General features: G+C 44.4%; 1 long non-coding RNA gene across 1 annotated transcript in view; it reads right to left on the bottom strand.

Moving 5' to 3' along the window:
- LOC130880969 (uncharacterized) overlaps positions 1 to 16,625 on the bottom strand; it is a 148,108-nt gene that overhangs the window by 131,163 nt on the left and 320 nt on the right. Inside the window, exon 2 of the long non-coding RNA XR_009057694.1 lies at positions 16,029 to 16,102. This is a non-coding gene — a long non-coding RNA (uncharacterized LOC130880969). The remainder of the gene's footprint in view (positions 1 to 16,028; positions 16,103 to 16,625) is intronic.

Here is a 16,625-nt window from a genome sequence, read left to right as displayed (position 1 = left end):
GTCAACAACCACCAGAGACAGCCAAGACGCCACCAGAAACCAGGGGACAGGTTGTAACTGGTTCCTCCTTGGATTCTTTGGAAAGAAACAAGGTCACTAGTCCTTGACCTCTCACTTCCAAACTCCATTCTGCCACATAGGTGACCCAATCTGTGGTCCATGCAGTGACAGCACTAGCCAACTAACACAAGAGGTTTGCATTCTGGAAACCCATCCTCCTACATCTAAAGCCCAGATCAGTGTGCTCTGAAATCATGTGAGGGGCAGCATCTACAGCTTTCCCAGGCTCTGAACACCTCTTGGAATTATTACCTCTAGCACTGCCTTTTATAGTCCTAAATTTCCCCTTTGGTTATGGAGTTTTGCTCTGTGTTTTGTTTTTGCACATTGCAACCAAATATTGTGTTGAAATCTGTCTCATTTCATCTCTCGTGCCAACCTTAGCTCTTTTAACAAGTTGATTGACAGTCCTTCGATGTCCTTGTCTCCTAACTTCATCCATTTCTTTCTGCCAACTGCTTATTTAAATATTGATTTTTGATCCTTTCCTATTATTTTGTTTCACTGTCGTTACGGTGTGTGTGTGTGAGCGCGCATGCGCATCTGTGTGCATGTGCCTAGGAATTGGTTAGTGTGTACAATGATAGTCCACACAAGTCTGAATGAAACCCCTTCCTAGAGGGGTAGAGTTTTGCTCTAATGGACTATCAACCACAAGCCCAGCAAGCCTTGATTGATAAAGTCTTTCTATCTGGGCTTACATCCTGGAGTTCACCCCTTATTCCCACAACCATCTTTTCTGGCACTTTATATGAATATCTGGGCATATTCGGGCAAGTCTTTTCTACAAACTGAAGATATCATCTTTCTTGCACATCTATGATCAATTTTATTGAGCAGAAAGATTTATTTAAACACAGGAAACCAAGGTCTATATGTCTGTTCCTTTGCCTTTCAAGAACTTACTTCTTGAGGGAACGCGGGCCCCTGCTGCTGGGGCTGCAGTGTCTGCTGTGCTCTCCTGGACCCACTCTGCCTGCGCCCTACTTCCCTTGGTCCCTGGCTCATTGGGGTTACCAGGAGTCCCTGTGTAGGTGCTGAGAAGTTCCATCTGGACGGGTGAGTGTGTGCTATCCTGGGGTGGACTGTCCCAGTAGAGAGCACAAACGCCCCTCCCCCAGCTCCTGCTGCAGGGCTTTCTTTCCTACACACACGCCCCCACACCCACCCCCAAGACTGCATTGTCTGCAAGGTCCTTTGCTGTGGAACAGCTTCCTGCCCTTTCACTAAGGCTACCAACCCAGAGCAGTGAGTGCCTGACTAGAGGGCAGGCCTCAAGGTCCCCACCAGGGAAAGCGGGCCCCTGCTGCTGGGGCTGCAGGGTCAGCTGTGCTCTCCTGGACCCACTCTGCCTGCCTCCTACTTCCCTTGGTCCCTGGCTCATTGGGCTACCAGGAGTCCCTGTGTAGGTGCTGAGAAGTTCCATCTGGACGGGTGAGTGTGTGCTATCCTGGGGCGGACTGTCCCGGTAGAGAGCACAAACCCCCCTACACTAAGGCTACCCAACCAGAGCAGTGAGTGCCTGCCTAGCGGGCAGGCCTCAGCAACCCCCGAAAGGGAGCACAGGCACCTCCAGCTTGTACTGCAGTGTCGCCTGTGTTCTACTCGACCCCGCCCTACCCCTTGCATTCGCCCTTCTTTCCGCGGGTCACTGGAATACCAGGCATCCCTGTTTTGGTGTTGAGGAGTTCATCTGGAAGGGAACAGTTCCTGCCCCTACACTGAGGAGATACACCCAGAGAGTTAGTCACAGCAAAGACTGGTCCAAGACACCAGACCTCTCCTGGCTCCATTTGAAGGAAGAGATAGGCAGGCACCAATGCAAGAATTCCCCCAACAACTTGAAAGGCAACGTGACATCACCAGAATCCAGGAATCCCGAAATAAGAAGTGTACACCCTGATCCAGAAGAATTAGAAGAATTCGACTCAAAAGTGAATTATATGAAAATAATAGAGGACCTTAAACAGGAGGTGAAAAACTGCCATAATCAATTAGAGATTACAAACAAAAAGGTAGAGGAAATGAATAAATCTCTCAAAGATACCCAAGAAAACCAAGAGAAACAAGAAAAAGTAATCAAACAGGTAAGGGAAACAGTTCAAGACTTGAAGAATGAAGTGGAAGTAATAAAGAAAACACAAACCGAGGGAAGGATGGAGATGGAAAATTTGGATAAACAAACAGGAACTACAGAGACAAGTACCACCAACAGATTACAAGAGATAGAAGAAAGAATCTCAGACACTGAAGATACCATAGAGAAAATAAACACTCTGATCAAAGAAAACAGCATAACCAACAAATTCTCATCACAAAACATTCAGGAAATCTGGGACACAATAAAAAGACCAAACCTAAGAATAATAGGGATAGAAGAAGGAGAAGAAGTACAGCTCAACAGTCCAGAAAATATACTTAATAAAATTATAGAAGAAAACTTTCCCAACCTTAAGAAAGATATTCCTTTGAAGGTCCAAGAAGCATGCAGAACACCGAATTGACTGGATCAAAAAAAAAATCTCATCATCATATAATAATCAAAACACAAAACATACAGAATAAAGAAAGAATATTAAGAGCTGCAAAAGAAAAAGGTCAAGTTACCTATAAAGGTAAACCTATCAGACTTACACCTGATTTCTCTATGGAAACCATGAAGGCCAGAAGGTCCTGGATAGATGTACTGCAGAAACCAAGAGACCATGGATGCAAGCCCAGACTACTATACCCAGCCAAGCTTTCGTTCACTATAAATGGAGAAAACAAAATTTTCCAGGATAAAAACAAATTTAAACAATACGTAGCCACAAATCCAGCCTTACAGAAAGTAATAGAAGGAAAACCACAAACCAAGGAGTCCAACAATGCCCACAATAACTCAGACATCTAATGACCCTTCACCAGCACAACTTGAAGAAGGGAAACACACAAACACTACTACCGAAAGAAAGAAAGAAAGAAAGAAAGAAAGAAAGAAAGAAAGAAAGAAAGAAAGAAAGAAAGAAAGGAAAAATGACCGGAGTTAACAACCACTGGTCATTAATATCACTTAATATCAATGGACTCAACTCACCTATAAAGAGGCACAGGCTAAGAGATTGGATATGAAAACAGGATCCAACATTCTGCTGCTTACAAGAAACACACCTCAACCACAAAGACAGACATCTACTCAGAGTAAAGGGCTGGGAAAAGGTTTATCAAGCAAACGGACCTAAGAAACAAGCAGGTGTGGCCATACTAATTTCTAAGAAAGTTGACTTCAAACTAACCTCAATCAAAAGAGATGGAGAGGGACATTTTTTACTCATAACAGGACTAATTCACCAGGATGAAGTCTCAATCCTGAATATATATGCCCCTAATATAAAAGCACCCACTTATGTAAAAGAAACGTTACTAAAACTCAAGGCAGTCATCAAACCACACACACTAATAGTGGGAGATTTCAACACTCCTCTCTCACCAATGGACAGGTCAATCAGACAGAAACCTAACAGAGAAATAAGAGGATTAAGGGAGGTAATGAATCAAATGGACTTAACAGACATCTATAGAACACTCCACCCAAATAGGAAAGAATATACCTTCTTCTCTGCAGCTCATGGAACCTTCCTGAAAATAGACCACATACTCGGTAACAAAGCAAACTTACACAGTTACAAAAAAATATTGGTAACCACCTGTGTCTTATCAGATCACCATGGATTAAAGTTAGAATTCAACAACAATGCTATCCCCAGAAAGCCTATGAACTCATGGAAACTGGACAGTCAACTACTGAACCACACCTGGATCAAGGAAGAAATAAAGAAATTAAAGTCTTTCTTGAATTCAATGAAAATGAAGACTCAACATATTCAAACCTATGGGACACTATGAAAGCAGTGCTAAGAGGAAAGTTCATAGCATTAAGTGCCCACTTAAAGAAAACGGAGAAAGCACACATTGGAGACTTAATAGCCCACCTGAAAGCTTTAGAAAAAAAAGAAGCAGACTCACCTAGGAGAAGTAGAAGACTGGAAATAATCAAATTGAGGGCTGAAATCAACAAAATAGAAACACAGAAAACAATCCAAAGAATCAATGAAACAAAAAGCTGGTTCTTGGAGAAAATCAATAAGATGGATAAACCCCTATCCAAACTAATCAAACGGCGGAGAGAGAATACGCAAATTAACAAAATCAGAAACAAAAAGGGAGACATAACCACAGACACAGAGGAAATTCAGAGAATCATTAGATCTTACTACAAAAACCTGTATGCCACAAAATTGGAAAATGTAAAAGAAATGGACACTTTTTTAGATAAGTACCATATACCAAAGTTAAACCAGGACCAGGTGAACAATCTAAATAGACCTGTTAGTCGCGAAGACTTAGAAGTTGTTATAAAAAACCTCCCTACCAAAAAAAGCCCAGGTCCAGACGGCTTCAATGCAGAATTCTACCAGAACTTCCAAGAAGACCTAATACCTATACTCCTTAATGTATTTCACAATATAGAAACAGAGAAGTCATTGCCAAATTCCTTTTATGAAGCTGCAGTTACTCTGATACCAAAACCACACAAAGACACAACAAAGAAAGAGAACTACAGGCCAATCTCACTCATGAACATCGACGCAAAAATACTCAACAAAATTCTGGCAAACCGAATCCAAGAACACATTAGAAAAATTATCCATTATGATCAAGTAGGCTTCATCCCAGAGATGCAGGGCTGGTTCAACATACGCAAATCTATCAATGTAATCCATCATATAAATAAACTGAAAGAAAAAAACCAAATGATCATTTCATTAGATGCTGAAAAAGCATTTGACAAAATTCAACATCCCTTTATGATAAAGGTCTTAGAGAGATTAGGAATACAAGGGTCGTACCTAAGTATAATAAAAGCTATTTATAGCAAGCCGTCAGCTAACATCAAATTAAATGGAGAGAAACTCAAAGCTATTCCACTAAAATCAGGAACACGACAAGGTTGTCCACTCTCTCCATACCTCTTTAATATAGTGCTTGAAATTCTAGCAATAGCAATAAGACAACATAAGGGGATCAAAGGGATTCAAATTGGAAAGGAAGAAGTTAAACTCATTATTTGCAGACGATATGATAGTGTACATAAGCGACCCCAAAAACTCCAGCAAAGAACTCCTTCAGCTGATAAACACCTTTAGTAGCGTTGCAGGATACAAGATCAATTCCAAAAAATCAGTTGCCCTCCTATACACTAAGGATAAGGAAGCAGAGATGGAAATCAGAGAAGCATCACCCTTCACGATAGCCACAAATAGCATAAAATATCTTGGGGTAACTCTAACCAAAGAAGTGAAGGATCTATTTGACAAGAACTTTAAGTCTATGAAGAAAGAAATTGAGGAGGATACCAGAAAATGGAAGGATCTCCCTTGCTCTTGGATTGGGAGGATCAACATAGTAAAAATGGCAATTCTACCAAGGGAATTTATAGATTCAATGCAATCCCCACTAAAATCCCATCAAAATTCTTCACAGATCTTGAGAGGACAATAATCAACTTTATATGGAGAAACAAAAAACCCAGGATAGCCAAAACAATCTTGTATAATAAAGGATCGTCTGGAGGCATTACCATCCCGGGCCTCAAACTCTATTACAGAGCCTCAGTATTGAAAACAGCTTGGTATTGGCATAAAAACAGAGAAGTTGATCAATGGAACCGAGTAGAAGACCCTGATTTTAACCCACAAACATATGAACACCTAATTTTTGATAAAGGAGCTAAAAGTATTCAATGGAAAAAAGAGAGCATCTTCAACAAATGGTGCTGGCAGAACTAGTTGTCAACGTGTAGAAGAATGAAAATAGATCCATATCTATCACCATGCACAAAACTCAAGTCCAAATGGATTAAAGACCTCAATATTAGTCTGAACACACTGAACCTGATAGAAGAAAAAGTGGGAAGTACTCTACAACATATGGGTACAGGAGATCATTTCCTACGTTTATCCCCAGCAGCACAGACATTAAGGACAACGTTGAATAAATGGGACCTCCTGAAACTGAGTAGCTTCTGTAAAGCAAAGGACACTGTCACTAAGACAAAAAGGCAACCTACTGACTGGGAGAAGATCTTCACCAACCCTGCAACAGACAAAGGTCTGATCTCCAAAATATATAAAGAACTCAAGAAACTAGACTTTAAAATGCTAATTAACCCAATAAAAAAATGGGGCACTGAACTGAACAGAGAATTCTCAACAGAAGAAATTCAAATGGCCAAAAGACACTTAAGGTCATGCTCAACCTCCTTAGCGATAAGGGAAATGCAAATTAAAACAACTTTGAGATACCATCTTACACCTGTCAGAATGGCTAAAATCAAAAACACCAATGATAGCCTTTGCTGGAGAGGTTGTGGAGAAAGGGGCACACTCATTCATTGCTGGTGGGAATGCAAACTTGTGCAACCACTTTGGAAATCAATGTGGCGATTTCTCAGGAAATTTGGGATCAACCTACCCCAAGATCCAGTAATACCACTATTGGGAATATACCCAAGAGATGCCCCATCAAATGACAAAAGTATCTGTTCAACTATGTTCATAGCAGCATTGTTTGTAATAGCCAAAACCTGGAAACAACCTAGATGCCCTTCAATGGAGGAATGGATGAAGAAAGTGTGGAATATATACATATTAGAGTACTACTCAGCGGTAAAAAACAATGACTTCTCGAATTTTGCGTGCAAATGGATGGAAATAGAAAACACTATCCTGAGTGAGGTATCCCAGACCCAAAAAGAGGAACATGGGATGTACTCACTCATAATCGGTTTCTAGCCATAAATAAAGGACATTGAGCATATAATTTGTGATCCTAGAGAAGCTAAATAAGAAGGTGAACCCAAAGAAAATCGTATAGTCATCCGCCTGGAGAGGGGAAGTAGACAAGATTGCAGGGCAAAAACTGGGAACTTGCGGGTGAGGTGGCATGGGGCAAAGGGGAAATGGGATGAGAAACATGAGAAGGGGAGGATGGGAGGAGCTCGGGGGATTGGGATGGTTGGGATATAGGAAGGGTGGATACGGGAGCAGCGAAGTATATATCCTAACTAAGGGAGCCATCTTAGGGTTGGCAAGAGACTTGACTCTAGAGGGGTTCGCAGGTGTCCAGGGAGATGTCCCCAGCTGGTACCTTGGGCAACTGAGGAGAGGGAACCTGAAATGACCCTATCCTATACTGATGAATATCTTACATATCACCTTAGAACCTTTATCCGGCGATGGATCGAGGTAGAGACAGAGACTCAATTTGGAGCAATGGTCTGAGCTCTTAAGGTCCAAATGAGGAGCAGAAGGAGGGAGAACATGAGCAAGGAAATCAGGACCACGAGGGATGCACCCACCCACTGTGACAGTGGAACTGATTTGTTGGGAGCCCACCAAGGCCAGCTGGTCTGGGACTGAATAAGCATGGGTTGAAACTGGACTCTCTGAGCATGGCGGACAATGAAGGCTGATGAGAAGCCAAGGACAATGGCACTAGGTTTCAATCCTAATACATGAACTAGCTTTGTGGGAGCTTAGCCTGTTTAGACGCTCACCTTCCTGGACGTAGATAGAAGACCTTCGTCTTCCCGCAGGGCAGAGTATTTGGACTGCTCTTCAGTATCGAGAGGGAGGGGGAATGGTGTGGGGGGAAGAGAAGAGGAGTGGGGATAGGGGGAGGGGAGTGGGGGAGGGGGCAATATTTGGGAGGAGGGGAGGGAAATGGGAAACGGGGAGCAGGTGGAAATTTTAATTAAAAAAGAATAAAAAAAAAAAAAGAACTTACTTCTTCCAGATGCACACAACCGTCTGTGCATCTAAACTCTAAGCTTTCATAGTCATGGCCCTAAAGTCTATTATGATTATGCTTTTAGTGACCAAAATGGATGAGCTTTACCTCCTGGAATACCTAAGAATGCACACCAGGCTGTTCCTCAATTTCTAGAAAGTAAGAGCAACAATACCTACCTTGGAATAGAAGAATGAATACAAGACACCCCACAGTGTCTGCCACAGACCCTCTCTTCCCCCCCAAAAATCTCAGAAGGCAGCATAAAAGACGCCCCCATTGAGTCAAACCTGTTATCTCTCCCAAGTCCCACAGGCTGCCCTGAATTCAAACTTAAGTCCATCTATCTCAGCATTATGGTATTGTGAATGCCAGGACCCCATCTCCCAGCTGGCCTCAAAGTGTTGAGAAGCAACTGTGAACAGACAAAGCTGTCACCTGAAAACCCCACCCACGGAGTGAACTTGTTCTACACTTTCAGTTGCTAGAAAGTGAGCGACCTGTGGAACCGGAGAAGGGGACACTTTGCCTCTACACACACACACACACACACACACACACACACTCGACCTGTACTGTGGCCCTCTGGGAAATGGGACTGATCATGGAGGGCTGGAGGGACATATTCTTTGTTCTCAGATCGATGTTGATATAAACAGTTTCTGGAGAGCGACTGCAAACCCAAGAATATTAAACATCCTCTCTGGGAGGCTGCATTCGGAACAGGCTCTGAATTTGACGTAAATGAAACTAAATCGCGTTGTTTTTCATCAAGATTTGGGGCCAAAGAGTTGTTTCAGAATTTGTGCAAGCTTTGAATTAGTTCTGAAAGACACAAATTGAAAAATCTGAGATCCAACAGCTCAGCAGTTACTGAGTGTCTGCTTTACACTTAATTCTAGGGAGCCAAAAGGATGAATCTGATCCAATTTCAAGATGGCCCTAAAGAGTAAGGACAGTGATACTGTGTAAGGTGCCGGTCTCAAGGGGCTCACCCTAGTGGGTGCTTCTCCACTCCCATGTTCCTGCCACCCTGAGACACACGTGTTGACATGACTCACCATCTTGCCTTCCATAGTATTTGTGTCTGGTGTAAAGTTGGTACCATAGAAGCCCAACAAGTGACCATTGAGGACAAGGTACCTCAGATAGCTTGTAGAACAGACAGAAGTGACCATTGAGGACAAGGTACCTCAGATAGCTTGTACAACAGACAGAAGTGACCATTGAGGACAAGGTACCTCAGATAGCTTGTAGAACAGACAGAAGGGGCTGGGAACAAGAAGACTTAATAGCTGACCTCACCATCTCAAAATGACACTTTCAAAGATTTTATTTTTAATATGTGTGTGTGCATGAGGGAGAAGCCATACATTATTAGCGGTGCCTGTGGAAGCCAGAAGAGGGCATTGAGTCTCCTGGAGCTGGGATTGTAGGTGGTTGGGAGTCACCCGAAGTGGGTTTAGGGACTGGAACTCAGGTCCTCCCTGAGAGTGCTACACAGTCTTCACCTCTGAGCCATCTCCAAGTGAGTCTTGAAAACCAAGCCAACCGTGGCTTTCATTTGCTGTCATTGTCATTTCACCCTTGTGGTCAGGCTCTCTGACCATTGCCACTGCCACCAACAGAGAGAACTGTGACTTTAAAAGGCTGTATGTACCCACAGGACAACTGGTGGACATGAACCCTTAGTTTGTCTCAGAGTTCTGTCCTGTTCATGACCTACACATACAAACATGATCAGGTCACCCCCAAAACATTCAGGACCAATTTGATTGAGAAAGCTCACCCACTGCAAGCTCACAGAGGCCATTGCCCTGGCTCCTAGTATCTAGCTGGGGTACCACCACATCCCAGCCCCCCCCACACACATACACCCTGTGGATGTCAATGGGGAGTTGTTTGGGGAAGACAAAAAACACTCTTCTCGGCTCCTGTCAGAACATTTGCATTTCTGGAAGAATGTCTTTCTTTTTAAGTCTCTGAGAGAGTGAGAAGCCTTTAGAAAAGCTAAAAATATCTGTTAAACAAGAAGGGAACACCCGCCAGCCTGCTGTTCCTTCCTAGCAAAAGGCTCTCGCCAGCCTGGGTGTGAAGTCCTCTGCTGGGCCGCAAAGGGCTGGACGGAGGGAGCTGTGTCATCTACTCGGTTTCTTAGAAATGAAGCTACAGGGAGGTAAAGCTGGAGGTAAATCAAGATAGCTAACAGAAAGCCACGAGTGGCCGCCAAGTTGCAGCCACTAGAAGCTGAAAATGGCCTGTGAAGCTCACTGTGTACGCATTCCTCATGCTATACCCAACAAAGCCAAGACAAGAACGGACTGAGGCATTCGTCCAGAGCCTCCACAGGGAGAACTGCACCTGGTGGGAAGGAAGACCAGGCTACCCTTGCCTGTGGGTCTCACTGTCATACCGGTGTACCCACAGCCCTCAGAGGACTTACGGAGAGGAGGAAAGAGATAACCCTGACTGAGGGGTGTGCTCATTTTTGCTTGAGCTTGCCAGGTAGCCTTGATGGGCCATAGAGACCTGTAGTTAGGATTCTGCTCCCAGGGATCATAGGGACAGACATTTTTGAACACTTGAGGTCTTCCTCTGGCCTATACATGGCTATATATAGGCATGGGTAGCCTTGAGTGTGTGCATACATGCATGTGTGTGCACATGCAAATACACGCACACCTACTTTCACAAACACATCAAAAAGGGTGTTTTACCATTAATCTGGGCATCCCTAACCCATCATATCCAATTATCCTGCCAACTCTAAGTATTAGCAGAAGCCCAAGGAGCCCCCTGCATGTCCGCCCAACACTGATCTAATGTGACAGGGAAACATTTGGAAATGGTGCCCTGGGTCTCACAAAAATATCAAAAAGGAGAGGCAAGAGGAAAAGGTGACTGAATTCCTCAGCAGCTCTGTGTGCCCTTACCGGCAGGGCTTATCACTTTCAAGTTCCTCATGGTGGATTGGTTCATGACCCTTTTGCTCACTAGGGGCACACACACACACACACAGCTTAATCCCTGTATCATTGGCTGCCACTGGTTCCCTAAGAAGCTTAACAGGGCATGCTCACTTCAACAACTACCCACTAATAGCTTTACATTCCTCCCCAGCCTTACAAGCTCCTATCTCCTAATGAAATCAAGAAATCAAGGAGACAGCAGGAGAGCAAGCAAAGGCGCAGCAGAGCCAAGGACACGCTGGGACTCTGCGGAGCCACAGATCACCTCTGAACAATGATCCGGCCTTAGCTTCCTCTTAGGAAAAGAGAGTTGCATCTCTCCGGGTGAGGCAAACTTCCTTCCACTGTGCTTGAAAAAGGGTAGTGCACCCATGGGGCTGTGATCTGGCTGACATCGAGCATGTTCTCCTCCATGGGGAGGGTTGCTCAAGTGACTTTCAGTTGGCTGTCAGTTTACACTGTCTGAGGCCCAGGTCCTCCTCTGGGTACTCATGTGACCAGTGTCTGGGACAGAGGCTCAAGGCTAGCTAATGCTCACTTTGCCTCGACCTTTGCAAGAGGCTTGTTCTTCACAAATCTCTCTCTCCTGGTTACACTTTGGTTCTGACTTCCTGGGTGTTTTCTGCTGTGTTTTCCTGATTTCCTTAGCCATGCCACACATCTGCCGGGTGGCTGCTAGCCACCACCTTTTGTTTCAACTCCCTCAGTAGCTGGTCACCACTGTGAGAGGGAACAAGAAAGGTTTATCACAGGGCCCTACCTACTTCCCCTGCCCAGTTCCCCTTCTACCCCCAGCCGCATGCTGCCCTATCCACCATGAGACCTGGCTAACTGACACTCTCAAGTCTCCATCTCCCAAACCAGGGCAACTCCCTCCATTGTCCCTAACTCTCAGCACCCACCTCCTGCATTCATCCTTTCTCCCCTCACGGTAGCCACGGGCTCCTATCAACTTCATCCTCTGCACTGGACATCAAGTGACCTGTGGATCATGTGGTAGACAGATTAGGTACAGATCCAAGCACAAAAGTTAAGGGCAAGCTCAAAACCGAACAGAGATTTGGTAGTCAATAACTTATAGACAGTGTTTGGGACCACAGCGAGCCTTAGTGAAGACCTTTGGGAAAGTTTACCTAGAGAAGACTGTGGGGCCAAGGACTAAGTTCCATGTGTTCCAAAGTTGATGGGAGAAAAAAAATCCCAGGGGTAAAAGACAAATTAGCGTCTGACTGAATAATGAACCACCAAAGATGTCCACACGCTCATCCTCAGAGCGTGTTACTGTGTTATCTAAAAGGGCAAGGGATTTTGCAGACCTGATCAAATTAAGGGTGCTGAGGCAGGCCTGGTGGCATACGCCCTGGCAACATGGGAGTCTGAGGCAGGAGGATCCCAGGTTCAAGCCTTCAGTGAGTTGTCGGGTGAGTTCAAGGCCAGCTGGGGAACTTAGTAAATAAACTTGCCTTAAAAGAAAACCACAAGCAGAGGGTTGGGTGTCCAGGCCAGTTGCAGGGTGCTGGCTGAGCACTGATGAGGCCCTGAGTTCAATGAAATAATAAATAAATAATAAGTAAAATTAAGGGTGTGAGTGTGGGGACGTATCTGGGGTTGTGTGTGAAGATTAAAAATAATAGCAATATTCTGAAGTCACCAGAAACGTGAGCCAGCATAGACCCTTCTCTCCCATTGTTTGTGTTAGTGGTCTGGCCACAGTGGCTCAAAAGTGCTATAGTCTGTGTGAGCTGAAAATAATGGTAAAGTTCTCTGTAAGGAACCTGGAGAGTCACAGACAGTGGCAATGACGTAAGCGGAAACAGTGGTTGGGGAGGAGAGACGATGTTGGGTCTATACGGAGACTGTTGATAGCAAGAGGGGCCGTCCTATAGAATGAGTGCACATGGCAGACTCACGATTCCTGGGGCAGTGTCAAAACATTTTAAACTTATTTTTCTATGTAACCATATTTTTAAGATCAGTATAAAACACGGTCATCAGCCATAAATCTATTATCATTTCTTACTCTTTAGAGATTCCATCTAATTTAGATGCTCAACTACATTTAATTTTCTGCAGCCTGCATTGCTGACCATATGTTTCTTGAGGGTGAGGTTCTATTTTCACTGTCTTCCCTACCTAATGAACTATTTTACAACCATGAAAAATGTGGTCCGTTTATTCATATTTAAGCAAAATATATCACAAAAACTCAATAATTTGCTCCCAGGAGCTTTGCATCATTGGTAACAGATAAAGGGGGAGGGGGGGCTTGGCAACTTAATCTGATTTTACCATCATAAATATTCAGATCATATGTATTTGTTCCATAAAACAGTTGTTTAAATAGTTTTAATTTATTTACAATTTTATTGTCTCAACTGTATTTTACAAATCAATTGCTGAAATAGTTTGGTAACATCATCACCCAATAAATAAATGCTGAATGCCTCTCTCTCCCATCTATCTATCTATCTATCTATCTATCTATCTATCTATCTATCTCTCCTCTCATATATACAACTGGACCACCTGGAAATTCAGCAAACATTGACCAAAGGTAATTAGGGGGAAAAGGAATTTCTTTCATCTTGCCCCTTACAGTCTTACTTGAAGGGAAGTCATGGCAGGAACCCCAGGCTGGAACCTAGAGGCAGAAACTAAAGCAGAGGTCACAGAGGGACACTGCTTATTAGCATGTTTCCTCCTTGTTTGCTTAGCTTGCTTTTTTATACTACCCAGGACCCAGGGATGGCACTGCCCACATTAGGCTGGGCCCTCCCACATCAGTCATTAATCAATAAAATGCCCCCACAGACATGTCTACAGGCCAATCTGATAGAGGCAATTCATCAAGATCCATAGATGAGGTTCCTTGGGTGACTCTGGTTCATGCCAAGTTGACAAACATTGATCAGCATGGCATCCTCACAATCTAAAGTGGTTGCTATGACAATAACTGTTCCCTACAGCATCCATGTGAGTAAGATGCTCAATCTCAACATTATCAATAATTGGAGGCGAGGGCTAACAATTCGCCTCTGAAAATTCCGTGTTGTGTGTAAGGCTGAGTACTCACAGTAGACACTAATATGATGAATAACTTAGGGAGTTGTTTTAATTCTCAAAATGAGGACACTCTAAGAGGAAGGCAGAAACAGAGGTGAAGAGATCCCTGAAGTCACTGTTGCCTCAAGAGTGACTGGCAAGCTGTTATTTTCTCTCTTTTTAATTTTAACATTTATGCATCATGTGTGTATATGCAGGGGCATGAGAGAGTGTGTGTATGTGTGTATATGTGTGTGGGGGGCGTGCGTGTGTGTAAGTGTGTGTGCGCATGTGTATGCGTGTGTGCGTGTGGGGGTGTATGTATGTTGCATGTGTGTGTATGCATGTGCGCATATGTGTATGCATGTGTGTGAGTATGTGTGTGTGCATGCATGTGCATGTGTAAACCAAAGGACATCTTTTAGGAGTCATCACTTTCCTTTTACCGTGTGGGTCCCATCAGGGCTGGCAACAAACACCATTACCTACTGAGGTATCTCTGGTCCAAGTTGTCATTTTCACAGCCACTCTGAGTAGAGTAAAATAGGAGATTCCATCTCTGGGAATCTGGGGTCCCAGAGGACTTTAGCCTCAGCATTAGGGTATGATGCTCACACACAAGAGCAGGGTGTGGAGAAGTCGAACCTAGACAAGGAAGCTTTGAGAATTTCTAATAAGGCAGAACTTCCTACCCAAATAAACACTAAAGCAAACTTTCTAACGTGAAGTTCCTTAGACTTAGAGCAAAACCCCTCAAGTTCCAGCAGAGGAGCTGTGTTAACATCAGACAAAAGTAGATTATAAAGAAAAAAGCCATTGGGAACAAAGAAGGGAAGAACATAAAAGAAACGTGACTGCACGATTTGTCTACCAAGTTTCAGCGTTTAGTTGTTAGAGAGGGTCTATGGTTACTCTTGCTTGTGATCTGTCCCACCCGAAACCTTATACATTCTACAAACCTCTTACATTCTGAAGGCCTGGCCTTACAAACTCTGAAGCCAGCATAGGGTCCCTGGGAATGGATTCTGGGATGCAAAGCTACAAGAAAATCTCTTGAGAATTCCTGTTCCATCTCCCCCGGAGAGAAGAAGATATTCAAGCCAAGGAAGATGGCTCTGGGGAAGGTCAGACCTCAGTATTCTACTTTTCTAATTTTTTTTTGTTTTGTTTTGTTTTGTTTTTGTTTTGTTTTGTTTTTCAAGACAGGGTTTCTCTGTGGTTTTGGAGCCTGACCTGGAACTAGCTCTTGTAGACCAGGCTGGTCTTGAACTCACAGAGATCCGCCTGCCTCTGCCTCCCAAGTGCTGGGATTAAAGGCGTGTGCCACCACCGCCCGGCTAGACCTCAGTATTCTACAAGAAACTCTGGAGCAGGGCAGCCATAAGATCTGCTCCAAGCTGCGAAAGGACCAGGCCTTTCTATCCCTTCAGCAGCCGGTATCTGAACATGGTGCACCCTCTGGAAGGAGATTTTTCCTCGACTGAGGCACTTCCTCGTCTCAGTGGAGGGAGTTGAGCCACCAGAAACCTGCCTGTCACCATGGTGCAGTGGGTGTGGAGGCTGTGGAGACGGGTTTGGGGAGATCCTATAGTTTGCACCTGTTTCTTCTAACACATGTGCTCCAGAGGGGAGCAGCTGCTTAGACTCTTGCTGGGAGTAGTTCCCAGAGAGCTCGCAGCTGACTAGCAGAGGCAATGGCAGCCTGCCCGCTGCCATTACCATCCAGCTCTCTCTGATACATGGCATCGTTTCCATAACAAGTTCAAATCCCTGTCCCATGGGCTGGGAAGACGGATCTGTCGATGAAGGGCTTAGCATGGTGCTTAGTGGTTGCAAGGTCAGGGTCAGGGAAGAGACAGGCAAAGCCCTGAAACTGGCTGGCCAGTCAGGTTAGCATACTTAACCAAGTGCTAGGCCAATGAGAGATTCCATCTCAAAATAGAAGGTGGGCAGTACCAGTGATGAACCACATCTAAGGTTGTCTTCTGGTTTCCACACTCAGGTGCACACATTTGCACATGCACAGAGAGAGAGAGAGAGAGAGAGAGAGAGAGAGAGAGAGAGAGAGAGAGAGAGAGAGATTCCCCCTTCCTTCAACTTACACTATGTCTGGTCTAGGACACTTACCTGTGGTCCAGATCATCATTTCTGACTCTTGGTTATCCCTTCAATGTTACTTTTCTTCTGCTATGACCAAACACCTGAAAAAGAAAATAAAAAAACAGTGATGTATGTGGGCTCATGGCACTATACAGAAGGGCAGAACCTTTGTTACGATATTGGCAGAGGCTACAGTCTATGCTGGCAAGAGTGTAAGGCTGCTGCCAACCAGGAATAGTGGGCAAGATGTGAGGCAGAGATGTTAACCTCAAGACCCTCCCACAATGATCCACTTTTGCCAAATCATTGCCACTAGCTAGGGACCACGTATTCAAACCCACGAGCCTATAGGGGCATTTCATGTTTGGAGCTCAGCAGCTCCCTTCTCAGGCTCTGGTTCCTGTTGTTGGTCATCGTTAGGGGCAGCTGGGCCTGAGGACAGAGAGGAGACACCTGGTTTACCAGCTGAGCATAAAATGCATCCATCCCTGAACAGGGCATCTTATCCCCAGTGCTTAGGACCAGCTCTGTCTGCCAGATGACATCGCCTTTTCTTGCCCACTGATCATCATCACTGGGGACTCTCAGTGACCAGGTGGCTGGGGTAAATTAAACTTCAATGGG

This window comes from Chionomys nivalis, chromosome 1, assembly GCF_950005125.1.
Source record: "Chionomys nivalis chromosome 1, mChiNiv1.1, whole genome shotgun sequence".
Taxonomy (NCBI): domain Eukaryota; kingdom Metazoa; phylum Chordata; class Mammalia; order Rodentia; family Cricetidae; genus Chionomys; species Chionomys nivalis.
Note: the sequence above shows the minus strand (reverse complement) of the source record. Positions and strands in the feature narration are given on the sequence as shown.